The 27,160-nt window shown below is 48.6% G+C and overlaps 1 protein-coding gene across 2 annotated transcripts in view; it reads right to left on the bottom strand.

Annotated features, from left to right (window-relative positions):
• SMARCD3 (SWI/SNF related BAF chromatin remodeling complex subunit D3) overlaps positions 1-25,418 on the bottom strand; it is a 346,153-nt gene extending 320,735 nt beyond the window's left edge. Inside the window, exon 1 of one of the 2 annotated variants that reach the window (XM_073551701.1) lies at positions 25,302-25,418. The gene's annotated coding sequence lies outside the window, so the exon portion shown is untranslated. The remainder of the gene's footprint in view (positions 1-25,301) is intronic. The other variant, XM_073551702.1, reaches the window with a different exon arrangement.
• Positions 25,419-27,160: the final 1,742 nt, after the last annotated feature.

The following is a 27,160-nucleotide window of genomic DNA, read 5'->3' as shown; positions in this document are numbered from 1 at the left end:
CATACACATCCTCCATCCCATAGTCCAGTGCCCATATACCCATCATACATATCCTCCATCCCATAGTCCAGTGCCCATATACCCGTCATACATATCCGCCATCCCATAGTCCCATGCCCATATACCCATCATACATATCCTCCATCCCATAGTCCCGTGCCCATATACCCATCATACACATCCTCCATCCCATAGTCCCGTGCCCATATACCCATCATACTTATCCTCCATCCCATAGTCCCATGCCCATATACCCATCATACATATCCTCCATCCCATAGTCCCGTGCCCATATACCCATCATACATATCCTCCATCCCATAGTCCCGTGCCCATATACCCATCATACATATCCTCCATCCCATAGTCCCGTGCCCATATACCCATCATACATATCCTCCATCCCATAGTCCCGTGCCCATATACCCATCATACATATCCGCCATCCCATAGTCCCATGCCCATATACCCATCATACATATCCTCCATCCCATAGTCCCGTGCCCATATACCCATCATACACATCCTCCATCCCATAGTCCCGTGCCCATATACCCATCATACATATCCGCCATCCCATAGTCCCATGCCCATATACCCATCATACATATCCTCCATCCCATAGTCCCGTGCCCATATACCCATCATACACATCCTCCATCCCATAGTCCCGTGCCCATATACCCATCATACTTATCCTCCATCCCATAGTCCCATGCCCATATACCCATCATACATATCCTCCATCCCATAGTCCCGTGCCCATATACCCATCATACATATCCTCCATCCCATAGTCCCGTGCCCATATACCCATCATACATATCCTCCATCCCATAGTCCCATGCCCATATACCCATCATACACATCCTCCATCCCATAGTCCCGTGCCCATATACCCATCATACTTATCCTCCATCCCATAGTCCCGTGCCCATATACACATCACACATCCTCCATACCATAGTCCCGTGCCCATGTACCCGTCATACATATCCTCCATCCCATAGTCCCATGCCCATATACCCATCATACATATCCTCCATCCCATAGTCCCGTGCCCATATACCCATCATACACATCCTCCATCCCATAGTCCCGTGCCCATATACCCATCATACTTATCCTCCATCCCATAGTCCCATGCCCATATACCCATCATACATATCCTCCATCCCATAGTCCCGTGCCCATATACCCATCATACACATCCTCCATCCCATAGTCCCGTGCCCATATACCCATCATACTTATCCTCCATCCCATAGTCCCGTGCCCATATACACATCACACATCCTCCATACCATAGTCCCGTGCCCATGTACCCGTCATACATATCCTCCATCCCATAGTCCCATGCCCATATACCCATCATACATATCCTCCATCCCATAGTCCCGTGCCCATATACCCATCATACACATCCTCCATCCCATAGTCCCGTGCCCATATACCCATCATACTTATCCTCCATCCCATAGTCCCATGCCCATATACCCATCATACATATCCTCCATCCCATAGTCCAGTGCCCATATACCCGTCATACATATCCTCCATCCCACAGTCCCATGCCCATATACCCATCATACATATCCTCCATCCCATAGTCCCATGCCCATATACCCATCATACATATCCTCCATCCCATAGTCCAGTGCCCATATACCTGTCATACATATTCTCCATCCCATAGTCCCGTGCCCATATACCCATCACACATCCTCCATCCCATAGTCCCGTGCCCATATACCCATCATACATATCCTCCATCCCATAGTCCCGTGCCCATATACCCATCATACATATCCTCCATCCCATAGTCCAGTGCCCATATACCCATCACACATCCTCCATCCCATAGTCCCGTGCCCATATACCCATCACACATCCTCCATCCCATAGTCCCGTGCCCATATACCCATCATACATATCCTCCATCCCATAGTCCCATGCCCACATACCCATCATACATATCCTCCATCCCATAGTCCCATGCCCATATACCCATCATACATATCCTCCATCCCATAGTCCCATGCCCATATACCCATCATACATATCCTCCATCCCATAGTCCCGTGCCCACATACCCATCATACATATCCTCCATCCCATAGTCCCATGCCCATATACCCATCATACATATCCTCCATCCCATAGTCCCGTGCCCATATACCCATCATACATATCCTCCATCCCATAGTCCCATGCCCATATACCCATCATACATATTCTCCATCCCATAGTCCCGTGCCCATATACCCATCATACATATCCGCCATCCCATAGTCCAGTGCCCATATACCCATCATACATATCCTCCATCCCATAGTCCCATGCCCATATACCCATCATACATATCCTCCATCCCATAGTCCCATGCCCATATACCCATCATACATATCCTCCATCCCATAGTCCCGTGCCCATATACCCATCATACATATCCTCCATCCCATAGTCCCGTGCCCATATACCCATCACACATCCTCCATCCCATAGTCCCGTGCCCATATAACCATCACACATCCTCCATCCCATAGTCGAGTGCCCATATACCCATCATACATATTCTCCATCCCATAGTCCCATGCCTATATACCCATCATACATATCCTCCATCCCATAGTCCCGTGCCCATATACCCATCACACATCCTCCATCCCATAGTCCTGTGCCCATATACCCATCACACATCCTCCATCCCATAGTCCCGTGCCCATATACCCATCATACATATCCTCCATCCCATAGTCCAGTGCCTATATACCCATCATACATATCTGCCATCCCATAGTCCAGTGCCCATATACCCATCATACATATCCGCCATCCCATGGTCCAGTGCCTATATACCCATCATACATATCCGCCATCCCATAGTCCCGTGCCCATATACCCATCACACATCCTCCATCCCATAGTCCTGTGCCCATATACCCATCACACATCCTCCATCCCATAGTCCCGTGCCCATATACCCGTCATACATATCCTCCATCCCATAGTCCAGTGCCCATATACCCATCATACATATCCGCCATCCCATAGTCCCGTGCCCATATACCCATCATACATATCCGCCATCCCATAGTCCCGTGCCCATATACCCATCACACATCCTCCATCCCATAGTCCCGTGCCCATATACCCGTCATACATATCCTCCATCCCATAGTCCAGTGCCCATATACCCGTCATACATATCCTCCATCCCATAGTCCAGTGCCCATATACCCGTCATACATATCCTCCATCCCATAGTCCAGTGCCCATATACCCATCATACATATCCTCCATCCCATAGTCCCGTGCCCATATACCCATCACACATCCTCCATCCCATAGTCCCGTGCCCATATACCCGTCATACATATCCTCCATCCCATAGTCCAGTGCCCATATACCCATCATACATATCCTCCATCCCATAGTCCCGTGCCCATATACCCGTCATACATATCCTCCATCCCATAGTCCAGTGCCCATATACCCATCACACATATCCTCCATCCCATAGTCCAGTGCCCATATACCCATCACACATATCCTCCATCCCATAGTCCCGTGCCCATATACCCATCATACATATCCTCCATCCCATAGTCCCGTGCCCATATACCCGTCATACATATCCTCCATCCCATAGTCCAGTGCCCATATACCCGTCATACATATCCTCCATCCCATAGTCCAGTGCCCATATACCCGTCTTACATATCCTCCATCCCATAGTCCAGTTCCCATATACCCATCATACATATCCTCCATCCCATAGTCCCGTGCCCATATACCCATCATACATATCCGCCATCCCATAGTCCCGTGCCCATATACCCATCATACATATCCGCCATCCCATAGTCCCATGCCCATATACCCATCACACATCCTCCATCCCATAGTCCCGTGCCCATATACCCGTCATACATATCCTCCATCCCATAGTCCAGTGCCCATATACCCGTCATACATATCCTCCATCCCATAGTCCAGTGCCCATATACCCGTCATACATATCCTCCATCCCATAGTCCAGTGCCCATATACCCATCATACATATCCTCCATCCCATAGTCCCTTGCCCATATACCCATCATACATATCCTCCATCCCATAGTCCCGTGCCCATATACCCATCATACATATCCGCCATCCCATAGTCCCGTGCCTATATACCCATCATACATATCCTCCATCCCATAGTCCCATGCCCATATACCCATCACACATCCTCCATCCCATAGTCCCGTGCCCATATACCCGTCATACATATCCTCCATCCCATAGTCCAGTGCCCATATACCCGTCATACATATCCTCCATCCCATAGTCCAGTGCCCATATACCCATCATACATATCCGCCATCCCATAGTCCCGTGCCCATATACCCATCATACATATCCGCCATCCCATAGTCCCGTGCCCATATACCCATCATACACATCCTCCATCCCATAGTCCCATGCCCATATACCCATCACACATCCTCCATCCCATAGTCCCGTGCCCATATACCCGTCATACATATCCTCCATCCCATAGTCCAGTGCCCATATACCCGTCATACATATCCTCCATCCCATAGTCCAGTGCCCATATACCCATCATACATATCCTCCATCCCATAGTCCAGTGCCCATATACCCATCATACATATCCTCCATCCCATAGTCCAGTGCCCATATACCCATCAGAAAAATATTCAGGATTGAGAGTCCTCAGTGGTTAATACCTTTTAATGGCTAACTGAAAAGATGGTAACACATTGCAGCTTTCGAGACTCCTCCGTCTCTTCTTCAGGCTAGACTAATACAAACTCTGAAGTCACATATTTATGCACAATACAGCATAGAAAAAATGCAATAGATAAGACAAGTGACGTGAAGCAGAACTATCAATATGGGAGAGGGAGAAACATAAATATAAACATTGGACTAGTTCATAGATAAGGAGTCCGGATGTTTTATGGTCCTCTGATTGGGGTCTAGTTCTGTGTTGTGATGCCCCCATGAGGTTTTAAAAGGAAATTCCTTAATTGATGTAAAAAGACATAAATCCATGCGACACATTCATTCCAGCACTGAGAGTGTCAAAGGTCGTCATAAATTTGTACTCCCAAACTCGTCTCTCTCTCTGAGATGTGAAGTTACCTTTCAATACCAGTAATTTCATATCCACGCTGCTGTGATCAGGGATACAGAAATGTTTGGCCACAGGTAGATCCATTCTTTTTTCTCTTATTGTGTGACGATGAGCATTCATCCTTGTTCTCAGTTTTTGCCCGGTCTCCCCCACATACAGACCCCCAGTTGGACATTTAGTACAAATAATTAAGTACACCCCATTAGATGTAATGCAGGTAAACCACTGGTGAAGGATACATCCAGCTACATTCAGGACACAACTGACCTATTGAATAAACTAGCAGCAATAGGTCCTCTACCAGAAGGAACCATCGTGGCCACCATGGATGTGGAATCTTTGTACTCTAATATCCCACACCAAGATGGTTTAAATGCCTGCAAATTCTTCATGGAAAACACAGGGACTGATGCTGATGCTGTGGTGAAACTTATAAAATTCATCCTCACCCACAATTACTTTGAATTTGACAACAGGATCTGTCTACAGGAGACTGGCACAGCTATGGGAAGTAAAATGGCTCCACAGTATGCAAATCTTTTCATGGCCAAGCTTGAAAGCGACTTTATGTCCTCATGCCCCATCAGGCCCCTGGCCTACTACCGCTTCATTGATGATATTTTAATCATCTGGACGGAGTCTGAGCAACAGCTAAAGACGTTCCACGAACAGTTTAATCAATTTCATCCCACCATCAATTTAACACTCAACTACTCCAGTACTGAGATTAAATTTTTGGACACCATCATTAAGCTAAAAAACAATGAAATAGAGACATCCCTGTATCAGAAGCCAATCGACCGTCCAACATACCTTAAATGGGACAGATTCCATCCAAAACACATAAAGAACTCTACTATCTATAGACAAGCCATCAGATACAATCGTATATGTTCCAACCCCATGGATAGAGATGAACCTCTTGGTCGCCTCAAAAAGACCTTTTTGAATCAGGGCTACCATCCAAGAACAATTGAAAACCAAATTACAAGAGCCACCAGATTGTCAAGGAATCACCTGCTGCATTACAAAGCTAAAGAAGAAAATAACTGGGAGCCTCTAGTAGTCACCTACAACCCAAATCTGGAGGTGCTAAGGGGAGCTGCACGGAAATTACAACCTTTACTACAAAAAGATGCCCGATTACAGTCCATATTTCCAGACCCCCCACTTCTGTGCTTTAGGCAGCCCCCAAATCTAAGAAGCATCATTGTCAGGAGCTCCCTGTCCTCTCCAACAGCTGCAGGAACCTTTTCTTGCAACCAGAAAAAATGTAGAACCTCTCCATCTATAATGACCACGGACAAGATAAAGATCCCCAACTCACATCAGGACTACAAGATCCCAGGTACTCTCAGCTGCATCACATCTAATGCGGTGTACTTAATTATTTGTACTAAATGTCCAACTGGGGGTCTGTATGTGGGGGAGACAGGGCAAAAACTGAGAACAAGGATGAATGCTCATCGTCACACTATAAGAGAAAAAAGAATGGATCTACCTGTGGCAAAACATTTCTGTATCCCTGATCACAGCAGCATGGATATGAAATTACTGGTATTGAAAGGTAACTTCAATTCTCAGAGAGAGAGACGAGTTTGGGAGTATAAATTTATGACGACCTTTGACACTCTCAGTGCTGGAATGAATGTGTCGCATGGATTTATGTCTTTTTACATCAATTAAGGAATTTCCTTTTAAAACCTCGTGGGGGCATCACAACACAGAACTAGACCCCAATCAGAGGACCATAAAACATCCGGACTCCTTATCTATGAACTGGTCCAATGTTTATATTTATGTTTCTCCCTCTCCCATATTGATAGTTCTGCTTCACGTCACTTGTCTTATCTATTGCATTTTTTCTAGGCTGTATTGTGCATAAATATGTGACTTCAGATTTTGTATTAGTCTAGCCTGATGAAGAGACCTGAGGAGTCTCGAAAGCTGCAATGTGTCACCATCTTTTCAGTTAGCCATTAAAAGGTATCAATCACTGAGGACTCTCAATCCTGAATATTTTTCTATCTACTGGCTAACACGGTACAAAGATATACATCTTTCCTGTATCATATACCCATCACACATCCTTCATCTCATAGTCCCATGCCCCATGTCCCATGAATAGAGCAGATACCAGATATATAATATAATAGATATAGGGTCGGCCTCTGCTCTCCGTTATCTATAGAGCTGCTGAGCGCTGCGCTCGGCTATTCCCATCAGTTCTATACACAATGAATAGAGCAGATACCAGATATATAATATAATAGATATAGGGTCGGCCTCTGCTCTCCGTTATCTATAGAGCTGCTGAGCGCTGCGCTCGGCTATTCCCATCAGTTCTATAGACAATGAATAGAGCAGATACCAGATATATAATATAATAGATACAGGGTCGGCCTCTGCTCTCCGTTATCTATAGAGCTGCTGAGCGCTGCGCTCGGCTATTCCCATCAGTTCTATACACAATGAATAGAGCAGATACCAGATATGTAATATAATAGATACAGGCTCGGCCTCTGCTCTCCATTATCTATAGAGCTGCTGAGCGCTGCGCTCGGCTATTCCCATCAGTTCTATAGACAATGAATAGAGCAGATACCAGATATGTAATATAATAGATACAGGCTCGGCCTCTGCTCTCCATTATCTATAGAGCTGCTGAGCGCTGCGCTCGGCTATTCCCATCAGTTCTATAGACAATGAATAGAGCAGATACCAGATATGTAATATAATAGATACAGGCTCGGCCTCTGCTCTCCATTATCTATAGAGCTGCTGAGCGCTGCGCTGGGCCCTTTCCATCAGTTCTATAGACAATGAATAGAGCAGATACCAGATGATACAGGCACCAGACATACACACGTGGTGAAAATTGTTGGTGCCCCTCGTTTAATGACAGAAAAACCCACAATGGTGACAGAAATAACTGGAATCTGACAAAAGTAATAATAAATCAGAAATCTATGGAAATGAACAGATGACGGTCAGACATTGCTTTTCCTCCATGCGTCCACAGAATTTATACACAATAAACCCCATGAGATCGGCCTGGACAGAAATGACGGTTCCGTAACTTAATATTTTGCTGCACAACCTTTGGAGGCGATCACAGCAATCAGACGATTCCTGTAACTGTCAATGAGACTTCTGCGCCTCTCGACAGGTATTTGGCCACTCCTCAGGAGCAGACTGCTCCGGCTGTCTCGTGGGTGAAGGTCGCCTTTTCCAGACGGCATGTTTCAGCTCTTTCCAAAGGTGCTCAATAGGATTTAGGTCAGGGCTCATAGAAAATTTTGCATTTCCGTGCGGTCGCCGCACACAGCGTGGGACTGGAGCACCTTGGGCCCACCAGAGAAAATCATTCCTGGGGCCCACTATGTAGCTACATAGAGATAAATACAAGACACCAATTGTGCAGAAAAACACGCTACTATCCGGGTATAATATAAGGTAGTACATGTCTTAATTATGTAGCAGGGGTTGGGGTAGAATCATAGAGGGGTAGCCCCCTCATAGAATATAATGCAGCACCCCACAAAATATAATGCAACCCCCTCATAAGGTATACCGCAGTCCCCACCATAGAATACAATGTAGCCCCCTCATAGGGTATAATGCAGCACCATCACAGAATATAACGCAGCCCCCCATAGAGTATACTGTAGCCCCCTAATAGGGCATAATGCTGCCCCCCTCATATAGTATGATGTAGCCCCCCAGAATATAATGTAGCCCCCTGAGAGAATAATGCAGCCCCACCACAGAATAAAATGCAGCCCCCCATAGAGTATACTCTAGCCCCCTCATATAGTATGACGCAGCCCCCAGAATATAATGTAGTCCCGAGAGAATAATGCAGCCCCTCCATAGTATACTGTAGCCCCCTCAAATAGTATGATGTAGCCCCCCAGAATATAATGTAGTCCCCTGAGAATGCAGTCCCCACAGAATATAATGTAGCCCCCTCATAAAGTATAATGCAGCCTCTCTCCACCCCATCACTGTCCTCATCACCACCTCCATCATTGCCTTCTCCCCTACCACCCCATCACTGCACATTCCACCACCTCAATCATTGCCTCCTCCCCACCATCATTGTCCATTTCATCACCTCCATCATTGCCTTCCCCCACCACCATCATTGTCCATCACCTCCATCATTGCCTCCCCCACCGCCATCATTGCCCATCACCTCCATTATTGCCTCCTCCACCATCACTGCCCATCACCTCCATCATTGCCCATCACCTCCATTATTGCCTCCCCCCAACATCATTGCTCATCACCTCCATTATTGCCTCCCCCACTATATCATTGCCCATCACCTCTATCATTGTCTCCCCCACTGCCATCAATGCCCATCAACTCCATCATTGCCTTCCCCACTGCCATCATTGCCCATCACCTCTATCATTGCCTCCCCCACCTCCATCATTGTCCATCACCGCTATCATTGCCTCCCCCACCAATATCATTTCCCATCAACTCCATCATTGCCTTCCCCACTGCCATCATTGCCCATCATTGACTTCCCCCACCTCCATCATTGCCTCCCCCATCTCCATCATTGTCCATCACCGCTATGATTGCCTCCCCCACCAATCATTGTCCATCACCTCCATTATTGCCTCCCCCACCATCATTGCCCATCACATCCATTATTGCCTCCCCCACCGCCATCATTGCCCATCACCTCCATCATTGCCTCCCCCACCACCATCATTGCCCATCACCTCCATCATTGCCTCCCCCACCGCCATCATTGCTCATCACCTCCATCATTGCCTTCCCCCACCACCATCATTGCCCATCACCTCCATCATTGCCTCCCCCACCATCACTGCCCATCACCTCCATCATTGCCCATCACCTCCATTATTGCCTCCCCCCACCACCATCATTGTCCATCACCTCCATTATTGCCTCCCCCACTATATCATTGCCCATCACCTCTATCATTGTCTCCCCCACTGCCATCAATGCCCATCACCTCCATCATTGTCTCCCCCACTGCCATCAATGCCCATCACCTCCATCATTGCCTTCCCCCATGAATATCATTGCCAATCAACTCCATCATTGCCTTCCCCACTGCCATCATTGCCCATCACCTCTATCATTGCCTCCCCACCTCCATCATTGTCCATCACCGCTATCATTGCCTCCCCCACCAATATCATTGTCCATCACCGCTATCATTGCCTCTCCCACCAATATCATTGCCCATCAACTCCATCATTGCCTTCCCACACTGCCATCATTGCCCATCACCTCCATCATTGCCTTCCCCCACCTCCATCATTGCCTCCCCCATCTCCATCATTGTCCATCACCGCTATCATTGCCTCCCCCACCAATCATTGTCCATCACCTCCATTATTGCCTCCCCCCACCACCATCATTGTCTATCACCTCCATTATTGCCTCCCCCCACCACCATCATTGCCCATCACCTCTATCATTGTCTCCCCCACTGCCATTAATGCCCATCACCTCCATCCTTGTCTCCCCCACTGCCATCAATGCCCATCACCTCCATCATTGCCTTCCCCCACGAATATCATTGCCCATCAACTCCATCATTGCCTTCCCCACTGCCATCATTGCCCATCACCTCTATCATTGCCTCCCCCACCTCCATCATTGTCCATCACTGCTATCATTGCCTCCCCCACCAATATCATTGCCGATCAACTCCATCATTGCCTTCCCCACTGCCATCATTGCCCATCACCTCCATCATTGCCTTCCCCCACCTCCATCATTGCCTCCCCCATCTCCATCATTGTCCATCACCACTATCATTGCCTCCCCCACCAATCATTGTCCATCACCTCCATTATTGCCTCCCCCACCATTATTGTCCATCACCTCCATCATTGCCTCCCCCCACCACCATCATTGCCCATACCTACATTATTGCCTCCCCCCACCAATATCATTGCCCATCACCTCTATCATTGTCTCCCCCACTGCCATCATTGCCTCCCCACCACCCCTCTCACACGCACACAGCACAGGTCCACATCACTCACTCACACAGCACCGCATCTCACACACTCACACACACCGCACCACATACACACGCAGACACACAGCACAACTCACCTCCCCGCAGCAGCAGCGGAAGCCTCTTTCTCTCCTGCAGCTTTCTCTCTGAGACAGCACGTTGGATGATGACGTCATCCAGCTGTGCTGTCTCAGACAGGAAACGCCCAGAAAGCAGGATGCCAGGATGTGCTGCGGCTGCGGGGAGGTGAGCTGTGCTGTGTGTCTGCATGTGTATGTGGTGCTGTGTGTGTGATGCGGTGCTGTGTGGTGCGGTGGTGGGGCTGGGCTGCCCGCTATTAAAGAGGAGTGGTATTCATGCCTCTCCACGCCCATAGGGGCATGGGGAAGCGTGAATATTCATTTCGCTTTAGCAGCGGGGACAGGATCCTGTCTCCCGCTGCCGTTAGCTGGCACAGGTCGGGCCCCCTTGGCTCAGGGTCCCCTCGAGCAGTGGGGACCCCTGGAGCAGTGGGGGCACTAGGCACCTGCTGGCCAGTATGCCAGCAGGTGTCAGTGCCTGGACCCATCGGAGAATCCTCTGGTTCTCCGGTGGGCCAGTCCGAGCTTGGCCACACACGGCAAATTGCCGCATGTGGACGCATCCGCATACAACGCATGTCTCTGCATACCCAATGTTAAAAATAGGTACGCAGGGAAACGCAGGATACAGAAGTAGGCGGAGCATAGCAGAGGCGGAGCTTCAGGGAGGAAGTAAGCAGGCATCCACAGCCCTACTTCAAAAACAAGATCGACCAAACAAGACAAACCTTTACTGTTCCACCACCCCAACCGCTCCACATACCAGACCTCTGCCCTTCCCTAATAACCTCCCTCTCCAACATCACTGAAGGAGAGCTTACTCATCTCCTTTCCAAATCACGCCTCACCACCTGTGCACTTGACCCCATCCCTTCCCACCTGCTCCCCAACCTCACTAACATGATCATCTCAGCCCTAATCCATCTCTTCAACCTATCCCTAACTTCTGATACCTTCCCCTCTGCCTTCAAACATGCCACTATAACATCCATCCTCAAAAAATCAAACCTTGACCCAACTGCTCTGCCCAGTGTGAGAATCATGTGGGAATAGTGGATGAGGGCAGGTATATCTCGCCCAGATTCCTTTCCTATGTGGCCTAGTCTGGTCAGTATCTCACCTGCTTACTAATGAATAATGGGAGGTGGATATAAAAGGATGCCAGGTGGTTGTGTGAGTCTCTCAGCCTGGGAACACAGAGAGCCTGTCTGTGTGAGAGACACACGTGAGTGGAAGCAGTGCCCACTGCAACTGTGGTTTGGCTGGACGGGAGAAGCCGCCAGTTGGTAGTTAGGTTGTACCTTGTTTAGTTAGTGCCGGACAGGCAAGGATTTGTTTTGGTTTTTTTTTTCTTTATGCATTGCTTTCACCGTTAATAAACCTGACCCAGTGTCAGTTATACACGAATCCCAGCTCTGCGCCTGAGTTTCATGCTGAATGCACGTGACCTTTGACCCCAGCAAAGGCGATCCCGGAGTGTTTTATCACATTGTGGTGGAGAATGCGGACATCACGTTGCAAGCCTGAGCATGGAGGACGTGGTGAAAGCGCTGGTACAGTCCACCGCCGTCCAGCAAGAAGCTAATCGGGTGATGATGGCCCAGCTGAAGGAGTTGGTGGACATGACAGCTACCGATCGTTCGCTTCTCCAGCAGGTGGCGCAGCGCCTGGCAAGCCTACATGAGGTTAACCTGGAAGCCGAGTCGAGAGTGATTCACGTGAGTCGGTACTGGCAGAAGATGACGACCGAAGATGACGTCGAGGCATACCTGACCACGTTTGAACGGACGGCGGTGCGAGAAAAATGGCCGAAGGCACGATGGGCCGGCCTGATTGCCCCGTTTCTTTCCGGTGAGGCCCAAAAGGCTTATTATGACTTAGAACCTGAAGCCGCGCAGGACTTTGACAAACTGAAAGCCGAGATCTTGGCCCGGCTGGGAGTGACGACCGCTGTCCGTGCACAGAGAGTGCATCAATGGACTTATCAGCCGGATAAACCACCGCGGTCACAGATGTTCGACCTGATCCATGTGACGAAGAAGTGGCTACAACCCGAGGTGCTGACAGCGCCAGAGATAATCCAGAGAGTCGTCATAGACAAGTACCTGAGAGCTCTACCGCCAGCCCTGAGGAAGTGGGTAAGCCATGGAAATCCTACGACGGCAGATCAACTGGTGGATCTGGTTGAACGTTACTCCGTGGCGGAAGGACTCCGAGACGACGCTACCCCACCTCGTTCTTCATCATCTCCACGTGGAACCGGTAAGACTGTTCCAGGGAGTAGGGGAGATGGAAAAATCCCTAAGACAGTGGGGGAGGAAAACGGGACTGCCCGCACTGCGAGGCCGAGAGTAACGAACTATGGTCTAAGCAAGGGGCCCGTTAGGTGTTTCCGCTGCCAAGAGATGGGACATATTGCTGCGAACTGTCCGGTCACTACTGAACCCATGCAGTGCGACGTCACAGACTCTAAAAACCGCATGTCTATGGTTGCACGGGTGGTGAGTGTGAATGCCGGTCAAAAGGATGTGGAAAAACACTTGTGTGATTTAACTGTTGATGGCAAAAATGTGGTAGCATTGTTAGACTCGGGAAGTGTGGTGACTCTGGTGAAGGCCAGTCTGGTGTCAGCCCCGACTGCACCATCAGACAAATTTTCTGTAACGTGTGTGCATGGAGACACCTGTTCGTACCTCACCGCGGTCATATGCATTACTACTTCCTATGGGTCTGTGCAACATAAAGTGGGACTCGTCCCGGCGTTATTGCATGATGTTATCCTGGGCCGGGATTTTCCCCACTTCTGGCAATTGTGGGAGAGTCAGTTGATGCCCTCGGGTAATAGTGTACATGATTCTTCTCCCAGGGCGCGTGTGGGTCCCGAACCCCTGGAAGAGGTCTCTCCGGAAGACTCGGGGGAAGAGTCTGCGGGAAATGACCTGCAGTTCCCGTTTTCAGTCATGGCGGGTGATACGGAGGAGACCGGGGAAGAGGAGGAGGCCGATAGCCGTCCACCTCCCCATTTGCCGGATTTAGAAGTTCAGAAAGATGACTTCCAAAGCGAGCAAATAAAGGATCCTACCCTTTCTCAGGCTAGGACAAATGTAAAAGTGATAAATGGGGTGCCCGTAGAACCTGGCTCTAGGCTGGCATATCCTTAAATGGTTCTGGAGAATGATTTACTCTATCAGATAGAGAAAAAGGGGGAAGACCCGGTGCAACTATTAGTCGTGCCAAAACCCTACCGGCGGCAGGTGCTGGACCTGGCCCACGGACATGTGATGGGAGGTCACCTGGGAGTCCAGAAAACCACCGAAAGGATATTACACTGTTTTGTTTGGCCAGGCATGCATCACGATATTCGTGTATATTGTGAGTCTTGTCCTGACTGCCAAGCCTCTGCACCTAAGCCCCGGTTCTGTAGCCCTTTGGTACCCCTACCTATTATTGAGGTCCCGTTTGAGAGGATTGGGATGGATTTAGTTGGGCCCCTTCCACGGTCTGCACGTGGACACCAACATATCCTGGTCATCTTGGATTATGCCACTCGTTACCCGGAGGCCATCCCTTTGCGTAACACGGCCACCAAGACGATTGCCAAGGAACTGGTGCATGTGTTTAGCCGGGTCGGTATACCAAAACAGATACTCACCGACCAGGGGACCCCCTTTATGTCCAGGATAATGAAGGAGCTCTGCCGATTGTTACAAATCGAACCGTTACGCACATCCGTGTATCACCCTCAAACAGACGGGTTGGTCGAACGGTTCAATAAAACTCTGAAGCAGATGCTGAGAAAGGTGATAGAGAAGGATGGGAAGAACTGGGACTATTTACTTCCGTATTTGCTTTTTGCCATCAGGGAAGTACCCCAGTCTTCCACGGGATTCTCGCCTTTCGAATTATTATACGCCCGACGTCCTCGCGGACTGTTAGACGTCGCAAAAGAAACCTGGGAGGGTCAGGTCACTCCGTTTAAAACGGTGATAGATCACGTCACACAAATGCAGGACCGTATTGCGGCTGTTATGCCTATCGTCAAAGAACACATGATACAGGCTCAAGGAGCCCAAAAAAGAATCTATGATGGGGCGCCAAGATCCGTACGTTTGCACCCGGAGATAGGGTGTTGATCCTGGTCCCCACGGTGGACAGTAAGTTCCTGGCAAAGTGGCAGGGCCCCTTTGAGATTAAGGAAAGAGTTGGTGAAGTAAACTACAAAGTATACCAGGCAGGTAAACGGAAACCTGAACAGATTTATCATGTAAATCTGATAAAGCCCTGGAAGGATCGGTCTGCCTTGTCCGCGGAGCTGGCCCGTCCCATCTGCTCACATACCGTACCGGAGGTACGGGTTGCAGAGACTCTCTCGGAGCGGCAAAAGACTGAGGTCAGGCAGTTTCTACTTCACAACCAAAAGTTTTTCTCAGAAAAACCCGGGCAGACTACGCTAATGAAACATGACATCGTAACAGAACCTGGTGTCACAGTTCACGTAAAGCCCTACCGAATCCCGGAAGCGCGCCATGAAGCCGTTTCCCGAGAAGTGAAGGCAATGTTAGAGTTAGGTGTCATTGAGGAATCGCACAGTGCGTGGTCCAGCCCGATTGTGCTAATTCCTAAACCGGATGGCACCATCCGGTCTGCAATGACTTCAGGAAACTGAATGCGGTCTCAAAATTTGATGCCTATCCTATGCCCCGGGTCGATGAGTTAATAGATCGGTTAGGAAAAGCCCGGTATATTACAACCCTAGATCTAACAAAGGGGTATTGGCAGATCCCTCTGGCGGAGGCTGCCAGAGAAAAGACGGCATTTGCTACCCCAGAAGGTCTATTTCAGTATGTGTATATGCCGTTTGGACTGCACGGGGCACCGGCGACCTTCCAGAGACTGATGGATCGAGTCTTGAGGCCACATAGGTGGTACGCTTCGGCCTATTTGGATGACATTGTCATTTACAGCTTGGACTGGGAGACTCATCTCCAGAAAGTACAAGCTGTGATTGACGACCTGTGGGAGGCAGGTCTAACCGCGAACCCCAAGAAATGTCATATCGGCCTGGAAGAAGCCCGGTATTTGGGGTATGTAATTGGGAGGGGTGTTGTTAAACCCCAGCTCGATAAGATTCAGGCGGTTCAGGACTGGCCACAACCTGTCAACAAGAAGCAGGTGCAAGCCTTCCTGGGGATCGCCGGCTATTATCGCCGGTTCATACCCAATTTTGCAGCCATCGCTACCCCCCTGACGGATCTTACAAAAGGGAAAGACTCCGTCATGATTAAATGGAGTTTAGCGGCTGAAGAAGCCTTCCATAGCCTAAAACGGGCACTTTGCTCTCAGCCCGTACTGGTGACTCCGGACTTCTGCAGCGAGTTTGTGGTACAAACGGATGCCTCTGATACCGGTATCGGGGCCGTACTCTCACAAGTGAGGGACGGAGTGGAACACCCAGTCCTCTATCTCAGCAGGAAGCTGAATAAACACGAGCAAAGGTATGCAGTCGTAGAAAAAGAGTGCCTCGCCATTAAGTGGGCTCTAGAGGCCCTCAAATATTACCTGGTGGGCCGAAAGTTCAGGCTGATCACTGACCATGCCCCTCTCAAGTGGATGCACTTGAACAAGGAACGGAATAGCCGGGTGACCCGGTGGTTCCTTGCCCTGCAGGCCTACACTTTTACGGTGGAGCACCGCCCAGGGGCACAGATGGGGAATGCAGATGCCCTGTCCCGAGTGCACTGTTTGGCGGGTGTCATTGCTCGACCGGAGTGGTCTGAGCAGAGGGGGGGGATATGTGAGAATCATGTGGGAATAGTGGATGAGGGCAGGTATATCTCGCCCAGATTCCTTTCCTATGTGGCCTAGTCTGGTCAGTATCGCACCTGGTTACTAATGAATAATGGGAGGTGGATATAAAAGGATGCCAGGTGGTTGTGTGAGTGTCTCAGCCTGGGAACACAGAGAGCTTGTCTGTGTGAGAGACACACGTGAGTGGAAGCAGTGCCCACTGCAACTGTGGTGTGGCTGGACGGGAGAAGCCCGCCAGTTGGTAGTTAGGTTGACCATTGTTTAATTAGTGCCGGACAGGCAAGGATTTGTTTTATGTTTTATTTCTTTATGCATTGCTTTCACCGTTAATAAACCTGACCCAGGGTCAGTTATACCCGGACCCCGGCTCTGCGCCTGAGTTTCATGCTGAAAGCACGTGACCTTTGACCCCAGCAAAGGCGATCCCGGAGTGTTTTATCACACCAGCTATCGCCCCATATCACTGCTCCTGTTTGCATCCAAACTCCTTGAGCAGCACGTCCATTGCTCAACTTTCCTCCCACTTCTCATCCAACTCCCTCCTGGACAACCTCCAATCTGGCTTCTGCCCCCACCACTCCACTGAAACTGCCCTGACCAAAATTACTAATGACTTACTCACAGCCAAAGCTAACAGACAGTTCTCCATCCTCCTCCTTCTTGACCTGTCCTCTGCCTTCGACACAGTCAACCACTGCCTATTGCTACAGATTCTTTCTTCCCTTGGCATAAAAGACCTTGCCCTGTCTGGATTTCCTCATACCTTTCTGACCGCACATTCAGCGTTTCCCACTCCCACACTACCTCCTCATCCCGCCCCTCTCTCTGTTGGAGTCCCCCAAGGCTCTGTCCTGGGGCCCCTACATTTTTTCCATCTATACTCTTGGCCTAGGACAACTCATAAAGTCCCATGGCTTCCAGTACCACCTGTATGCAGATGACACTCAGATCTACCTCTCTGGCCCAGATGTCACCTCTCTGCTGTACAGAATCCTAGAGTATCCATCAGCCATATCCTCCTTTTTCACCTCTCACTTCCTAAAACTCAATGTAGACAAAACTGAACTCATCATCTTTCCTCCATCTCACGTATCTTCCCTACCCGATCTATCTATTATGGTAAACGGCATCACGCTCTCTCCCGCACCTGAAATCCGCTGCCTCGGAGTAACTCTCAACTCAGCCCTGTCCTTCAAACCACACGTCCAAACTCTTGCCACCTCCTGTCGCCTCCAACTCAAAAATATTTCCAGAATCCGTCCCTTCTTCAGTCCTCAATCTACTAAAACTCTTGAACACGCCCTCATCATCTCCCGCCTTGACTACTGCAACACTCTCCTCTGTGGTCTCCCTGCTAACTCTCTTGCACCACTCCAGTCTGTCCTCAACTCTGCTGCCCGACTAATCCACTTCTCTCCTCGCTACTCCCCTGTCTCTCCCCTCTGCAAATCCCCCCATTGGCTCCCAATTCCCCAACGCATCCAGTCCAAACTACTAACACTGACCTACAAAGCCATCCACAACCTGTCCCCTCCCTATATCTCTGAACTAATCTCCCAATATCTTCCCTCACGTAATCTTCGATCCTCCCAAGACCTCCTACTCTCCTCCACACCTATTCGTTCCTCACACAACCTTCTCCAAGATTTCTCCCGAATATCCCGTATCCTCTGGAATACCACGCCTCAACACGTCCGATTATCCACCACCCTCGGATCCTTCAGACGGAACCTGAAAACCCATCTTTTCAGGAAATCTTACAGCCCGCAATGACCATTCTGCCACCTCACCACCGCCCGAGCCGCCGCCTCATCACCACCAGAGCTGCTGCACCCCCGACCTTCTGTCTCTTCCCCACTATCCCGTAGAATGTAAGTCCACAAGGACAGGGTCCTCTCCCCTCTGTACCAGTCTGTCATTGTAAATCTGTTACTGGTAACGATATCTATAACTTTGTATGTAACCCCCTTTCCCATGTACAGCACCATGGAACCAATGGCGCTATATACATAAATAATAATACATACATGGTCGGCCTCTGCTCTCCATTATCTATAGAGCTGCTGAGCGCTGCACTCGGCTATTTCCATCAGTTCTATAGATAATGAATACAGCAGATACCAGATATATAATATAATAGATACATGGTCGGCCTCTGCTCTCCATTATCTATAGAGCTGCTGAGCACTGCACTCGGCTATTCCCATCAGTTCTATAGACAATGAATAGAGCAGATACCAGATATATAATATAATAGATACATGGTCGGCCTCTGCTCTCCGTTATCTATAGAGCTGCTGAGCGCTGCGCTGGGTCCTTTCCATCAGTTCTATAGACAATGAAATAGAACAGATACATTATAAGTCTGGTGTCTGTGTTATCTGGTATCTGCTCTATTCATTGTCTATAGAACTGATGGAAAGAGCCCAACGCAGCGCTCAGCAGCTCTATAGATAACGGAGAGCAGAGGCCGACCCTGTATCTATTATATTATATATCTGGTATCTGCTCTATTCATTGTCTATAGAACTGATGGAAAGAGCCCAGCGCAGCGCTCAGCAGCTCTATAGATAACGGAGAGCAGAGGCCGACCATGTATCTATTATATTACATTATGTCTGATGTCTGTGTCATCAGGTAATATAATAGATACATGCTCGGCCTCTGCTCTCCATTATCTATAGAGCTGCTGAGCACTGCACTTGGTTATTCCCATCAGTTCTATAGACAATGAATAGAGCAGATACCAGATGATACAGACACCAGACATATAATGTGTAAGACAGCACTTACTGCATGTGTTAGGGGACACTCGCTTAGTAAAGGGATGAAAGCACTCAGGGGCATTTTCTCCACAAAACAGTCTATTTGGGTTTATTTTACTCAGCATAAACCGCCATGTTACACATCACAGACATAGTCCATAGCACTTCCTAGCATATGGCTTAACTCGCAGTCACTAAACATGCCGGACCTCTTTGTCCAGTTACCGTGGGCGACCACACGCCGAACAGTTCATTAATGTCCACGGAACACAATAGGCACCAACAGATGACATTAAGTTCCAATGGCAGATACTTCTCTGCTGGTATTATAACCCTCCCTTTCTGGAGTTACCTTCCTGGAGCGGCTGCTCCACACACTGACCTCCTACCAGTCCTGGTTCCCAGGGAAGCTACCGAACTGGGATCACCGTCCCAGACAATGCCTTGCTCACCAGGCCACCTGACAGTTCCAGACCCTCAGCCGGACGGTAGCTTGCCAATGCAGTGCCGTCACAGACTCTGCCAGTCCATGGTCTCACCCTGTGCTCTTCAGGAAGTCCATCCCCTCCTGGGACCTTCCAACACATAGACCTTTCAAGACCTTAGAACAACGACCATTCAGGTCTATACACTCTCACCATGTGACCCATCCTGGTCACATTATGTAGCTGTAACCACCCGCATAGGTGGGCGGTGTATGTGTGGATAGTCAGTCCTGCCCAGCTCTCTAACCCTGTAAGCCCCCTTAGTAAGTAAAGAAACAAAACAAGGCTCGCAGGAATACAGGTCCGAGAGCAACACCACTGGCTTACAGCACAGAGAATCTCCTCTGTGACACATACCTGCCATTCACACTGACGCCGGTCACTGTCTCACTATCACCATTACTCCTCCATGCGTATCCTGAGGAGCACATACAGCGCCCCCTAGCTGTAAAAGGGGTCACTGCCTCACAAATGTAATATAATATACATGGTTGGGCTCTGCCACTTCCAGCAGTAATCACATCACCACGAGGAGTCACTCTGCACACTTGCTGTCATGTGCCTACCAGAGTGTCAGCCATGCCTTCAGTGTTCTAGTCACTGACATAGCGGACACTAGTTGTCACTTGGCTGCAAGTTTGACTGCGTTAGAACCAGCAGAACCAAATTCTAACAGATATATATATTTATTACACTCACAGATATATTTATCTCCATCTCGAAGATTGCCAGATTTCCCTTATCATAAGCAATGTACCAGGCAGGGAAGGGGGAGCGGACACATTTCTTGCACAGAGGCCCCAAGCTGTCAGTGTCTGCTGCTGACCTTTGGACCGTGTTCAGGCTACCCGTTCATTATTGCCCCTTTGCTTCTGATATTCTGCTGCTGACCTTTGGACCGTGTTCAGGCTACCCGTTTGTTATTGCCCCTTTGCTTCTGATATTCTGCTGCTGACCTTTGGACCGTGTTCAGGCTACCCGTTTGTTATTGCCCCTTTGCTTCTGATATTCTGTTGCTGACCTTTGGTCCGTGTTCAGGCTACCCGTTTGTTATTGCCCCTTTGCTTCTGATATTCTGCTGCTGACCTTTGGACCGTGTTCAGGCTACCCGTTTGTTATTGCCCCTTTGCTTCTGATATTCTGCTGCTGACCTTTGGACCGTGTTCAGGCTACCCGTTTGTTATTGCCCCTTTGCTTCTGATATTCTGCTGCTGACCTTTGGACCGTGTTCAGGCTACCCGTTTGTTATTGCCCCTTTGCTTCTGATATTCTGTTGCTGACCTTTGGTCCGTGTTCAGGCTACCCGTTTGTTATTGCCCCTTTGCTTCTGATATTCTGTTGCTGACCTTTGGTCCGTGTTCAGGCTACCCGTTTGTTATTGCCCCTTTGCTTCTGATATTCTGTTGCTGACCTTTGGACCGTGTTCAGGCTACCCGTTTGTTATTGCCCCTTTGCTTCTGATATTCTGCTGCTGACCTTTGGTCCGTGTTCAGACTACCCGTTTGTTATTGCCCCTTTGCTTCTGATATTCTGCTGCTGACCTTTGGACTGTGTTCAGGCTACCCGTTTGTTATTGCCCCTTTGCTTCTGATATTCTGCTGTTGACCTTTGGATTTTGTTCAGACTACCCTTTTGTTATTGCCCCTTTGCTTCTGATATTCTGTTGCTGACCTTTGGACCGTGTTCAGACTACCCTTTTGTTATTGCCCCTTTGCTTCTGATATTCTGCTGCTGACCTTTGGACTGTGTTCAGGCTACCCGTTTGTTATTGCCCCTTTGCTTCTGATATTCTGCTGTTGACCTTTGGATTTTGTTCAGACTACCCTTTTGTTATTGCCCCTTTGCTTCTGATATTCTGTTGCTGACCTTTGGACCGTGTTCAGACTACCCTTTTGTTATTGCCCCTTTGCTTCTGATATTCTGCTGCTGATCTTTGGACCATGTTCAGACTACCCTTTTGTTATTGCCACTTTGCTTCTGATATGCTGCTGCTGACCTTTGGACCGTGTTCAGGCTGCCTGTTTGTTATTGCCCCATTGCTTCTGATATTATGATGCTGACCTTTGGACCGTGTTCAGACTACCCTTTTGTTATTGCCTCTTTGCTTCTGATATTCTGTTGCTGACCTTTGGATCGTGTTCAGTCTACCCTTTTGTTATTGCCCCTTTGCTTCTGATATTCTGCTGCTGATCTTTGGACCATGTTCAGACTACCCTTTTGTTATTGCCACTTTGCTTCTGATATTCTGCTGCTGATCTTTGGACCATGTTCAGACTACCCTTTTGTTATTGCCCCTTTGCTTCTGATATTCTGCTGTTGACCTTTGGATTTTGTTCAGACTACCCTTTTGTTATTGCTCCTTTGCTTCTGATATTCTGCTGCTGACCTTTGGACCGTGTTCAGACTACCCTTTTGTTATTGCCCCTTTGCTTCTGATATTCTGCTGCTGATCTTTGGATCGTGTTCAGACTACCCTTTTGTTATTGCCACTTTGTTTCTGATATTCTGCTGCTGACCTTTGGACCATGTTCAGGCTGCCTGTTTGTTATTGCCCCATTGCTTCTGATATTATGATGCTGACCTTTGGACCGTGTTCAGACTACCCTTTTGTTATTGCCTCTTTGCTTCTGATATTCTGTTGCTGACCTTTGGATCGTGTTCAGTCTACCCTTTTGTTATTGCCCCTTTGCTTTTGATATTCTGTTGCTGACCTTTGGATCGTGTTCAGGCTACCCGCTTGTTATTGCCCATTGGCTTATCCGTTATTTCTTTGTCATTCTGACCCTGGCATGTGACCGGACTTACGATTTCATATTTTCCTTTGGTTTACTACGTGATATTTTGGTATTGACCCTGGAACGTCTGACTGCGCTGACTCACGGCCTGGCCGTGGGTTGAGACTAGCGTCACAATTTGACTGGCCACAAAAGTATTTTTTTTCTCTTCATCAATTAATCCTATTTGTGCACTCTGTGATCAGGTGGCAAATCTGACCCAGCTGGTTCAGGATCTCGCAAGGGAACAAAAACTAGAAACGTCACAGTCCCTGCTGCAGGGTCAGCTTTCTAGAACTATGGACTGTAGTAATGACTCCTTTACCTTCTGACGTGCAGTTGGTCTCTCCTGAACCTGTAGTGGCACTTCCTGACAAATTCTCGGGGGGAGAAGGATCAGTTTAGGGAGAGCTGCAAACTTATTTTTTACCTTACACCCCCTGGTCTCCAGGGGATGAGTCCCAGCGGGTGGGAATAATCATGTCCCTATTGCGAGGGGGTCCTCAGACTTGGGCATTCTCTTTGTCCCCACTAGCCCAAGAATGGTCTTCCTTTGATGCCTTTTTTGACACCTTAGGGATGCTCTATGACAGACCTGACATTGCCCAGGTTTCAGAAGCTAAGATCATGAACCTGACGCAGGGGGGCCGCACCGCAGAGAACTATAACTCTGAGTTCCGGCAATGGTCCCCAGAGGTTTTGTGGAATGATGCAGTTCTCAGGTGTCAGTTTCACCGTGTCCTTTTGGACACTCTAAAGGATGCTCTGGCTTTGCATGTTCCACCCTATTCACTGGGGGAGGCCATGACCCAGGTCATTCGAATGGCTCCGAATTTGTGAGAGACATGGTGAACGACAGGGGGTTTCAGTCATCCTGCCCAGGTCTGTTCACTTGCCAGAGATGGAACCAATGGAGGTTGGAGCAGCCCGCTCTCGGATCATGGAGAGGAAGCATCGGCGTGATCTTGGACTCTGCCTTTTTTGTGGTCATGCTGTACGTTTTCTCAAAGACTGCTCCATTCGCCCTCAAGCCAGCAAGCTGTTGGGAAATGTCTACTCAAGGAGGTCACCCAAACTTCCAGGTACCCTTTTACACCTCAGATAAAGTATTGCTGAACATGGAGCTTTGTTTTCAGAACCTGTGGTTATCTGCTCTTGCTTTCATTGACACCATTACTCCAGAACTTTGTCCAGCTGGTAACGGTGGAATTCACACTTCGGCTCGGAGCTGCGGCTGCATGTATTTCTAGGTGTGATCCCGACCTGAGTGCCGGCGGCACTGCCGGGTGTTGATGCGAGAGACTCGTGCGAATTTCTCGCATCACACACAGTAGTGGGATCCCGGCCTTAGAGTGAGAACTCTTCACTCCGAGTCCGTCTCCTGCCATGTGTTGGATAATTTACCTGCTGGGTTGATGTTGTGATTTCCATGGCTGCATATATATAATCCTGTTATTGATTGGTGTTGGAAGGATATTGTTAAATGGAGTTCCTACTGTCATAAGAAGTGTCATAGCTCTGTACAAATGTGCTCCGCTAGTCTGGAGGGTCTGCCGGCTTACCTGAAAGACTTCAGAAATGTGTTCTCAGAGAAAGAGGCTGAGATATCACCGCCCCATCGTCCTTAGGGTTGTGCTAGAAATCTTTTTCCTAATACCATATTATCTAAAGCGCGGCTGTATAAGTTGTCAGGACCTGAACGGACCGCTATGAAGGAATATGTAAATGAAAGTTTACGGAAGGGTCATATCCGTCCTTCCTCCTCACCTTTAGCTGAGGGGTTCTTTTTTGTGAAAAAGAAAGATGGTGGCCTCTGTCCTTGCCTCAATTTCCGTGAAGTAAACCAAAAATAAACAGATATTGCATTTCACGCAGATTTCGTGTGTGTGTGTATTTAACTCTATGTACCATTTTAGTAATGAGGGTATCTGGTTGACACCTGTTCATTACTGAACCTCGGGCTTGGTAGAAGGGAAAATAAATATTTAGTCGCCACCAATTGTGCAAGTTCTCCCACTTATAAAGATGAGAGCGGCCTGTAACTGACATCATAGGTATTTCAAGCTGTGGGTTGTAGGTCACGACCAGAGGCACACGATGATTTTCCTCTTTTTTTCTGTATTGAAGAACTTGACTTCTAGGGATCCTTGTGGCCAGGGCCGGCTCCAGGTTTTTTGGGGCCCCGGGCTAAAGAGTCTCAGTGGGCCCCCCCTTTAACACATACCACGAGTCATACCGTGTGACATCCGTGGTGCCGGCCAAAAACGGACTTGTCTCCATGTGGATCACACGGACACTCGCTCTGTGGCAAAACACGTTCATGTGAAGGAGCCTATGGATAGAAAGAAAGAAAGAAAGAAAGAAAGAAAGAAAGAAAGAAAGAAAGAAAGAAAGAAAGAAAGAAAGAAAGAAAGAAAGAAAGAAAGAAAGAAAGAAAAGAAAAGAACAGAGAGAGAAAGAAAAGAACAGAGAGAAAGGGAAAGAAAGAGGGTAAAGAAAGAAAGAACAAAGAGAAAGAAAGGGGGGAAAGAAAGAAAGAACAAAGAGAAAGAAAGAGAGGAAAGAAAGAACAAAGAAAGAAAAAAGAAAGAAAAAGAACAGAGAAAGAAAGAGTGGACAGAAAAAAGAACAGCGAGAGAGAGAGAAAAAGGAGGGGAAAGAAAGAACAGCGGTAGACAGAAAAAGAAAGAGGAGAAAGAACAGAGAGAAAGAAAGAGGGGAAGAAAGAAAGAGAGAAAGAAAGAACAGAGAGAGAGAGAAAGAGAGGAAAGAGAGAACAGACAGAGAGACAGAGAGAAAGAACAGAGACAGAAAGAAAGAAAGAAAGAAAGAAAGAAAGAAAGAAAGAAAGAAAGAAAGAAAGAAAGAAAGAGGGGAAAGAACAGAGAGGAAAAAAAAGATTAGCGAGAAAGAACAGAGAGCGCGAAAGAAACAAAGAAAGAAATATTCTATAAAGATACCATAGCAGCCCGGCTCCCACTGTAGTGCCCACCTGAGCCTCCTGGTGCAGGACATATCATGATCCGCTCACATGGCCGGCATAGCCGATCCGCTGTCCGCTCTGTCAGAGGAGGACACGGTGATGGATCTGAAGCATTCCCTGAAGTGTCTCCATGGTTTCGTCACAATATCCTCCCGAAATTACTTCATTTCTGGTTAGATTCCAGAATGTTATGTGCAAGTTTTAAAGTGCTCCTTGGGGATCCGCTGTGTACTCCTATGTCTGCGGGAAAAGTAAGCTTCAGGCTGGGGCAGTCTCTCTCTCTCAAAATCGGGACTGTCTCACTGGATCTGGGACGGTTGGGACTCGGGAGGTATAAGTGCTCCCCACCATACACCTTGTACACGCACGGCTCCGCTTTGTATGCCTCGTACACACACATCTCCGCTGCTCCGCTCCATAAACACACAGCTCAGATCCGTGCATGCGCGGCTCCGCTCCGGTATGCCTCGTGCACGCGCGGCTCCGCTCCGTACGCCTCATGCACGCGCGGCTCCGCTCCGTACGCCTCATGCACGCGCGGCTCCGCTCCGTACGCCTCATGCACGCGCGGCTCCGCTCCGTACGCCTCATGCACGCGCGGCTCCGCTCCGTACGCCTCATGCACGCGCGGCTCTGCTACATCCACCTTGTAAACCCCTCCTGACCCCACACAAACTTTACCTCATCCAGACCTGTCCTGCAGCCACCCTGCTCATGTGAACCCTGACTCCTCCCCTCCTGTGACCTCATCACAGGTCTTGTGCCGCACACATGATTGCAGCCGAAGCGATGATCATTGCTGGCTGTAAGGCTAAGTGCACACGCTGCGGATTGGTCTGCGAATTTGTATCTGCCGCACCGCAGGTAAAGTGACCAGCGGTTTTACCTGCGGATTGGCCTGCGGTTTATCAACACTACAATGGAGGAGATGGTAAACCGCAGCAGAATCCGCAGAAAAGAAGTGACATGTCAGTTCTTTCTGCGGATTCAAAACCGCAACTTTTCCACAGTTAAAAATCCGCAGCGTGTGCACAGCAGATTGTAAATCACATAGATTTACATGCTACTGTACACTGTCTGCAGAACTGCTGCAGATCCGC

The sequence above is a fragment of the Dendrobates tinctorius genome, unplaced genomic scaffold (assembly GCF_039654945.1).
Source record: "Dendrobates tinctorius isolate UK_male_01 unplaced genomic scaffold, ASM3965494v1 ptg000179l, whole genome shotgun sequence".
Lineage (NCBI taxonomy): Eukaryota > Metazoa > Chordata > Amphibia > Anura > Dendrobatidae > Dendrobates > Dendrobates tinctorius.
Note: the sequence above shows the minus strand (reverse complement) of the source record. Positions and strands in the feature narration are given on the sequence as shown.